The sequence below is a fragment of the Ptychodera flava genome, chromosome 21 (assembly GCF_041260155.1).
Source record: "Ptychodera flava strain L36383 chromosome 21, AS_Pfla_20210202, whole genome shotgun sequence".
Taxonomy (NCBI): Eukaryota; Metazoa; Hemichordata; class Enteropneusta; family Ptychoderidae; genus Ptychodera; species Ptychodera flava.
Window position 1 is genome coordinate 2456495 of NC_091948.1, and position 9103 is coordinate 2465597.

Here is a 9103-nt window from a genome sequence, read left to right on the forward strand (position 1 = left end):
TATTTATCTATTTATCATTTATTCTAATATTTTATTTTTATTTTTATCTAAATATCTACAGTTTGCGTATGTTCATCACCAAAATTTCATGGAGCTTCCCATCGTTAAAAATTCGCTTCAATTTCCCTAAAGTAACGAAAACTATAATTTCTCACTATGTTCTGGTAACGCCATGTTTCTTATGGGTACACAATTAGGTTAGACATGTTCTGTTAAAAGAAATGTGAGGCATGTGAGTTTTTTTCTGGTTTTCTTATTTTGATAAGGAACGATTCATTAAAAGTAAATGAGCGAAGCTCCAGCATTGTGAATGGAAGTTTCGAGAAAAGCTTTGCCGCTTGAATTTAAAATGGGAGTAAATCGCCTCACCCAAAGAAAAGTTCGCCAGTTTTATGAGTCATGCAAAGATGAGCTACTTCACGCACTGAATGCTTGCCTTGACTTGCTAAAACGTTTAGGGTACATGTATATATAGGCCTTATACCCATGGGGTTAATTTCTGCTATAAAACGATTTTGGTCAAAAGAAATATCACTAATCTAATAGAAAAGACCGTTGTGTATATGGAAAAGAGATGAACAAATCAGAAACAATACGATTATCTGCCAGCCATAAGGTCGTTTAATCGGTTGACTTTTTGTTCCATGGGATGTCCAATATGAAGTATTGTGCATAAATCTGACAACTAAACATACACGTGTAGTTTGGGAATCTACAGTTGACGTGTCGTAACTCGCTACGAGCAGGTTTTTCTTGCCTTTCAGTGTCGGGACATTGTCCTGTGGAGTTTTTATCGGTCTAAAATGGCTTTCCAGGTCTTTTGAGCACCAAAACAAGCGAGAATCTATTTGACTAGGCAGTGACCAGACGCAGAGTGTTGGTTGTCGAGTAACGTCCCCGATGTTGGTAGCGAGTTCAAATGTCTTCTGTTAAATCCAAACCAAAATACCAGACTGGTACTACTTTGAGAGTCAAGCATCAGAGTCGATCAGACCGACATAAAATGTGATCACTTGGACGAGCAATCTACCTTCATCGCCAACGTTTGTCATCATATGACGTTCTGACATCTCAAAAACCGACTTGTCCATTTCACTTTGTGCGCTTGTAACTGACACTGCTTTTGATAAGATTTGTAATGAATTGGCGCACAAAAGATAGCATAATGAAATCGCTTTATTGGTGCCGGGGGATAGAAAATTCATCCTGTCGTGCTGTTGAATGGGAAAGCAGCGTGCGAGCCAAAGCACCCGACAGCGAGCAATACTTTGTCGCTTTCATCGTTTAATGCGCCGCTTCTGTCTCCGACCATTTATCTTATAGAAAACATCCATTTAAACAATTCGAGATGATTCTCTCGTCCTATTCATCTCATTACGGCGACACATTTATCAACAATTTAATCAGGGAGTGAAAATACACCGTTCGCCACTGCCGTCATTCAGAGCACGTTGGGCAGGGTAATTTGTGAAAGTGTGTGCGATTTACCTGGGTGCCCTTAAGCACTCGCAACAACTTGCACCCGGGCCTTCACCAAAATGGCTCAAAACGCGAATGGAAATCTCTCTCATCTCCAAGCCATGTCGCTGTTCATGTTGCGCATGCGCAGCACTTTCTCAATGGCGGACCCCAGACGACACGACAGAGAGAGATACAGCCGCCGCGCCACTCAGTGTATGAGAGTTGAAGCAGGTGGAAGGCCATGAAGGGCAGTGCCCTCAATTTGGCTAGAAGATGCAGCTGATCGTCTTATTATTGACTGTCTCAAATACAGGATTTCTCAGTACCTGTTAAAATAAAGATCCTCGACTCGAAGAAGACGTTTTTCTCTAGTGTCTATGGTAACACCATCCGATGTGACAGAAGTCTCCAGCTTTGCGAGAATAAATGTTGTGTACAGTACAATCAATGTCGACGACTGAAGGCTAACAAGATTACAATGTCTTTTGTGTGGTTGGTCATGTACCGCCTTTTTACTATCTCTGGTGACTCGTATTTGAAAAAAAATTTTCTATTCATTGGTTGATCTTGTATGCGGACAACATTTAATTTATCCTGTAAAAGCCAGTTCAATACCACCTGAACCGTCTGGGGAGAGAGAGAGAGAGAGAGAGAGAGAGAGAGAGAGAGAGAGAGAGAGAGAGAGAGAGAGAGAGAGAGAGAGAGAGAGAGAGAGAGAGAGAGAGAGAGAGAGTTGTGTGTGTGTGTGAAGGCGGGACAGACAGACAGACAGACAGACAAGCAGAGTTAGAGAAAAACGGAGTTCAGATAACAAAAGGAGTAATCTTTACTGTAATTCCGGCAACAAACAAACAAACAAAAAAGAAAGATGCGTCCACAAAATTTTTGAAACATTAATGTAGTTTAAGGAGTCTGAGCTCCTGAATGACTCACGTGCGATGTTTCGAAAATGGCACGATATGAGAATATTTTTGAGCTATTCCCAGGAAAAACTATGTTCCGAGAAATCCTTGTCCTTTAGTTAATCAGTGTCTCGTTATCCCCGCCCATTTTGTCGGGAAAAATCTAGAAAGTTAATGTACATGCGCTTCGAAACAAATCGCATCCTTTGACGAAATCCCGCCGTTAATTCTCCAAAACTCCTCAGGGCCGACGGAAGAATACACAAACGTCTCGTTTATTTAAACGTGTTAGGGTACAGGATACTAATTGATACGGGTTAAATAAAAAATCGCCGTTCCTTCCAGGTATTTGAGTCGTGTTGTTTTGTGTCTGTAATTGTAGACATCGCTATACCGATATCTGTACATGTATTTGATGAATGTGTCAAAGCAAACCGAGCTTAAATTGATAGCCATCTCTGTCTAATGTGTATGTACTCTTGACTGTCGGTGAAATCAACCACCAATGCAATGGAAAAATAAAGGAAAAACACGGAGAGTGATTTCTGTCAAAAATATCAATGACTAATTTTTAATTACTCCCCAAAACATCTTAATACACTCTGATTCTGTAATTGTTCAGGTTGTGTTAGTTTGGGAGAAGGCGCTTTGTTCGCCTGTCGCTTACTGTGATGCCAAGAATCAAAATGCTAAATGAAGACATAACTCGTTACACGATAGTATTTATCTTGGTGGCATTTGGACAGACACCTCTCCCACTCCCAATCATAGTTTTTGTTGTTTTTTCGCACATTTATCATATTTAATAACTTTTTTAACGTTACAAGTTTTTTGTCAACGTTCATGCTCTCATTTTCAGCAATCAACTGAAATATTGTGCAGTCTGAGGACAAAGGAAACAAGACTACCGAATCGGATAGCAACAATTATGAACTTGCTATTAAAATGTTCATTCTATGACCTTAGTGTTACTTTCGAAATATTGATTTGTGCGAACAGTTCTATCCTTTAAAAAAAATAATAATTAAACTTCTGGTCATTTTAGTATCCTTTTAAAGTGCATGTTATTCGAACAGGTCTAAGATATGATAATACTATTATGTGTCTCAGCGTGGGTCAAAGACATGAATCGTCCGTCTAATGTTGACAATACTTCTATATGATTTATAATTCTATAGTATCTTTCGGCCGAATGAAGATTATACTTAACAGTCTTAAACTAAGCATTGCCATGAAAAACAGAGAAGATAATCAGTATTATATACGGACGATATCAAAAGCCGAACATCGAATGTTTGATCTCACCAAATCAAAGGAGCACAGTTTATATATCCTGGAAGACCTACTGTGTTTAAGAAAATCGATCATTTTTCACTACTGTTCTATGATTTTCCTTCGTCAGTTGAGTTTGAATACGGTCACCAGGTCAAGAAACGTCATAAGTCTGAATTGAATGTAATGGGCAAATTACTACGCCTGGGAATAAGGTACGTTCAATGAGGAATAAAAACATCGACACGGTGTCACGGTCTGACTGTATCAAAAGCTGGAATTGTATTCTCCGTACTCAGGTGAAAGGTCAACCTAGGACTGAGCTATACAAGATACTGACTCACTATCACGACAGCCTACGCGACAACGTAGACGACACCAGTCCCGGAAGGCGGTCACATTATGACGGGTGGGCCGATTTGATGTCTGACGCAAGTCCTCCGACGTGTGGTGGGGTTCTTTGCGCACGAGGAACTGATGTTTAGATATATGAGATTTGCTAATGATTTACTTACAGAGAAATACAGGCCTACTTTGTCCGTCTTTTAGAACATCAAACGAGCGGCAATTTGAAGACAATTACCCATTCTATGGACGCCGAAAGTGCAAGTACAGTGGATGAGCCTGTGATGGGTGCACTGCGAACGCGCTATGATCCTTTTTTAACCATAGTACTTCAAAGAAGGTCAACGAGACTGGAATGAAACAGTGGCAAAAATCAGAATCTTCAGCTTTCCTTTCTTGTAATTACTCGGAGATCTCGCTGCTGCATTTACAAGACTTTGGCCAAGTTCGTCTACTACAACTTGACATCGATGGCACGATTCGGTAAAAACACGGGCCGGAAGTGTATTCATTACCCATGATGCTTGCGATTTCTTATTGCTTTGAAAACGTTGAATTATGGCTAATTTGTTGCAAAATACATGTAAATGGCATGGCATTTTTCTAGAAATTAATTTAATGACAATGATATAGAGTAGGCATTATTGGCCCACTGATAAAATTGAGTAATAGTAATACATTTGTGTTGAGCCTTTTTATATAGGCGTACAGCTCATTAAAACGCTCAGTAAGGGTAATTTTACTATTATAAAGACCTTTGGGAGAGACTTTCTTAAAAATAGCCCATTTTCATCTCATTGAAATTGCTTATCATCTCTAAATCCCGGCGTGAAATTTTTAGCAATTTGCACAAAAAGGATGACAAAGGGATGCGAAGTATGTATTGCCTAGAAAGATGCGCCGTCATTGTCAACAAACGAAGGGCTATTTGGAATTTCTGTGGTGATTTTCTCTCTTGAAAGGGCGACGCTGCAACATATCATATTGAAAAACGGGGGAGAAAATAGCTCCGGATAGGGACACAGCGTTTGTCATTTTCAGCTGTTGTCATTACACGTTGTATGTAGCGAAAAGAAACTTATGATGAGGGATGGTGTTATATTGAGCGCTGAGGTAAACGTTCACCACGCGCTCGTTACAGAGAAAATTACCCTTTCAGGCAATTTTAGCCGTCGAAAACTTTCCATTTCGCGTGATTTTCTTTTCAATGCTCTCTGCGTTAATAATGGAAATCATGGCGGGATTTGCTCTTGTCGTCTGCCCGTGGAACGCATTACGCCCGCTGAAATCCTCGTTACCCGCCCGTTAAAAATCAAAATAACGGTAATTTTCTCTGCAGAAGATCGCTTCCAGCAAAATAACACCCGAAACGAGATTAAGAGGGTGGACTTTAAAGCCAATATTCCAAATTAGTCGCCGAAGAGATCGTGCAACGCGAATGGGATTGTGCGCCAAAAAGCCAAAAATTCGTCAGTTCTTGCCGCTGCCTTCGCAAACATTTACTTTGATATTCACTACAATACCACTCGGGGTCGCTCGGTAATTTCAGCGAGCGAATTTAGCGAAGGGGCATGTAAGAAAATACCTGAAGAAAGCCACTAAAAACTCGTTTTCGGTGAAAATACCCCTGTTTCATATTCCCAGGATTTTGAAGAATTGTATACAGATGTCACGTGCTTTCCACGGAAGAATTGGCTTCCTTGAATGAATACCCACAGTGACTATGGAAGATGCGAAATAAGTTGCATTCGCCAAATTCGTTGAAAATATGTACATTACTATATCACAAGTGTATATTTATCACTCGACGTTTCTTCAGCAATACTCTTTGTGGAAATTCATGAGACAAATAATGCATAACACCATTAATTTATCGACCTTTCCCAATTTAATAATGAAAATTGAACATTCTAATTATCAGATGATTTTTACGGTGCATTTGAAGGCCTTTGTGTGAAAATATTCCTACACAGAAATTGGGGCCGAACATGTAAATAAAAGTCCGAATAAAAAAACTGTCAGAAAGTCGTCCTTTCCTGATTTTGTTAGCATGCTGATTGGCAAGCTTGGTCAGAGTTTCGCTGCCTGTGGTCAAATGTTGTCCTTTTTTTGCAGAAACAAACCAACCACATACGTCATGAAACGGTGACCCCGAGGCGCCTTATAGCAACGGTCGTGAGCGATACCACTGTATAATTCGTGTACGTGGTTAATCTCAAATTCTTCAAATTATGGGTCGATATACTCAGTATCGCTTGTTAGCAGGCCCACAGGCAAAGATCAATTGTCGTTCGAAGTAAAACGGTAATTCAAGTGCCTATGTCCGTGGTCAGAAACAGTATAGTTTAACTTTAAAATGCCACACAAAAATTATGCGCTTTTTCATATGACACCGTGAACCCCGCCTTGCATTTTAAAAAATAATGCGCATATTTTATTTTGGAAATTCTCCCGCTTTTTTCGGATCGACAACAAAACAAGGAAATTGAAAAAAGTCCCCAACTGACCAATGCTATTTCCTGTAAGGAAAGACACGCACATTTTATTTAAATCTATCGACACAAGGGACTTCATAGTGAAAGTAATTACATCAATGATGTTCAAGTTCAAAGATTGCAGACCGTCTGCCCTTCTCCCCTACAATGTTACACCATAGATCCTATCGAAAAAGAGTTTATACGCTTTATTCACACGTCTCTCTGCAGGGCCAATGTGAATATGTGTTTTCATTTTAGCGATCGACGAACTATTGGCTGTCAGTCCGACGTTTACATTGATTAAGTGGCTAATTAGCGTCCTTGGTATACCTGTTTTATTGTCGGCTTGTCGCTGATCGATTTATCGATCATCGATTTACCAATGGTTGATGACGGTAAGATATGTAGGGTTGGCACTCGCCATGGCGAAATTGTAACCGGAGCAGTAACTAGCCCAGGGTTCATGGGCGCTGCCTGCTGCGGGGTATACCAAGTCGATTGATGCATCGGCCGATAGATCGCTTGATTGGTTTCAGTAGACCGATTGCAAACGCTATTTAGGCACAAGAATGTGACCGTGAACTTGTTCGGAGCCCTAGTCTATTCAAAGACAAAGATCACCAGGTAAAACAGACACATTGTTGAAATTTACAGCAACTGTTAACATTGAGGCGGGCTGTCTCTCTGGGGAAATAACAGCAAATATATTTACTGATCATAAATCAATAAACTTAACCATGGCAATCGGATCTCCTGACTGATTACTTCCTTTGCAAGCAAAAGCCAGTTTATACTCGTTAAGGTAGGGCGTGGTAGGGCGGGGTTTAATCGGGCGATGATTTTGTGTTTACACAAGAGCATTTTAATGTAAACACTGTTAAACGCCCTCGATCAAAATAAAGACGATAAATGACGATTTTACAAACGTTGTCGTCGAATTAAAGAATCGTGTGTTCGTTTAGAATTTTTCATTTTATGAAGAAACATAACTGACAACACTGATCATTTAACTGTCGCTTTATGTTTATTAGTATCGTCAAGGATTCGTTTTGAAGACCTATTTTCTGTGTCTATACCGATTGATTTCACCATACCGCCGCATATAACTTATTGTAGTGTGATGCTATTGGCATATTATCTCAATATTGTTACCGTGCGGCAAACTCTTTCATTTCATTTTTTTTTCGACGTTACCCTTCTAACATTGAGAAGCATCGCACTTCTCATAGGATGTATTCAGTTTCAACCGAAATAGGCGTATCGCTAAATAACCGCTCTAACGTGTGATTTTTTTCCAGACGAAATCTGTGGAATCGACGAAAAACAGTTGATCCAAAAACTATTGCTAGTATAGTTAGACCTATAATTAGACCTAATTGCCACAATGAATTGTTTTCCCCCGCTTTTCGCTTTGTCAACTTTGCATTTGAACAGATTTTTATCACTTTGTGTAAACTTTAAATTAATTAATTGACAGGGTATTTGAAAAGCTGTCAATCAAATTGTCTTAATTGAGTTAGCACAGCAACTGTTCATCTGTGTTCGTCTAGGCGGGTTATCATGTCTGATGTCGTGTTATCATGTCTGATATGAAATGTTTCCTGTCATTAAGAAATGCCCGTGGTGTAACAGCGTTGTTGCCCTTTTCACTAAAATTTTCTTGTTTTTATTTTGAAATAACTGTGAATTGTTTACCAAATTTATACTTTTTAAAACTATATGTGAGGTGTTACAGAGAAAACAGCCGAAGAATTTCAATCCAAAAGAGTCAGTGTTTTAAAGTCACTTGACCTATTGAGCCATTCCCGGCTGAAAACAAAATTGATGCGAAGAGCCGAGTTGACATTGCCTCAGGCATGTAATACCTTTCTTATTTCACCCTATGTCTTCCCGCCCCTTGTCCGTTGTCTTCCCTCCCCTTGTCCGTTGTCTTCCCCCATCTCTTGATCTCATTTAGTAACTGGCCCCACCACCCGGTTTTGTCAATCCATAAAAAATAAAAATACCAATTGATCAGAGTGACTATAGATATTTTGAAACCAAGTTCGGCGCTGGTTAGTATGGAGGTGAAACTAGACTTTCTTGTAACACAGCAAACGGCAATGAACGTGGAAATGCTCTTCATATGATTGACTAACATGGCCAACTGTTTAAGCTGGGTATTATGCCAGGTATGGCAAACACAATGCTTAATTAGGGTACAAACACTCTCTGTTTTAAGAACGTAGGGGAATTAGTAAGAGGATTGGGAGACGAATGCACTTGAACTTGTCCATTAACATTAAAGTTTCTTTAAGCCGGTGGGCGATGGTTTATTTTAAGTTAGGAAATGAACATAAACTAGCAGAGGGTGATAATTTATAAGTCAAACACGCGGGAGGATGTACAAGGTGGGAAAGTTTACATAGACTTGCCATAACGTTGTTATGCAACTGTTAACAACCCATGGCTAATTGAGTAATCAAGCCGTTAATTAGGCTTCATTCAGCGATCAGTCGTTTTGAATAACAGAATCCACCGGATTTTTCCTTGGAGGGTCTTCTATAGGCCTGGTCGTGGTGGCGACATCAGTAATGCACTGGCTTTTCGAGAGGGCATTGTCCCGGGAGTTGTCCGTTGATTCTGGTATGATTAAGATCCTTCTTG